Source organism: Octopus bimaculoides, chromosome 25 (assembly GCF_001194135.2).
Source record: "Octopus bimaculoides isolate UCB-OBI-ISO-001 chromosome 25, ASM119413v2, whole genome shotgun sequence".
Taxonomy (NCBI): Eukaryota; Metazoa; Mollusca; class Cephalopoda; order Octopoda; family Octopodidae; genus Octopus; species Octopus bimaculoides.
In genome coordinates, this window is record NC_069005.1 from 19931524 (window position 1) to 19932249 (window position 726).

Genomic DNA, 726 nt, shown 5'->3' on the forward strand with positions numbered 1-726 from the left:
ACTCAATATTTCATCTACATTCAATACTTTCTTTCATGGTGCCATCCATTTTTATTTTATTTTATTTTATATTGTATATTGTATATTCCATATTCTATACCCCACATTAGTTCTGCAGGAATATAAATAAAACATAAAAAACAGACAGTGTTGGAACTCTTTTAAGCAAAATAATATATATATATATATATATATATACGATGGGCTTCTTTCAGTTTCCATCTACCAAATCCACTCACAAGGCTTTGGTCGGCCCAAGGCTATAGTAGAAGACACTTGCCCAAGGTGCCACACAGTGGGACTGAACCCAGAACCATGTGGTTGGTAAGCAAGCTACTTACCACACAGCCACTCCTGTGCCATCATAAATGATTTTTTATACAACTGATGCTTGTATCTAAGCCAAATTAATTTTCATCCTGTGTGTCATATATGGTGCACTATACACACACACACACACGCACACCGAGGGATACACCTAAACTAGTTGTGCAGTATTCCACCCACGAGGAATTAACGCTAGATGGGTCAAAACGATTGTAGTGATCAATAAAGATTCTCATATCTTCCATCTTCTGTCACTCTCATTAATTACATACTCAACGAACACTGAACCAGTGAACATGCTTTACCTGCAAACTACCAGGTGTATACCATACGACCTATTAAATACTAACCATTATTTTATATGTATATATATATATATATATATATATATATATATAT

The 726-nt window shown here is 34.4% G+C and overlaps 1 protein-coding gene across 2 annotated transcripts in view; it reads left to right on the forward strand.

Moving 5' to 3' along the window:
- The window catches only part of LOC106874417 (PDZ and LIM domain protein Zasp), a 389352-nt gene that overhangs the window by 381188 nt on the left and 7438 nt on the right, over nucleotides 1–726 (forward strand). The gene's annotated exons all lie outside the window — the stretch shown is intronic.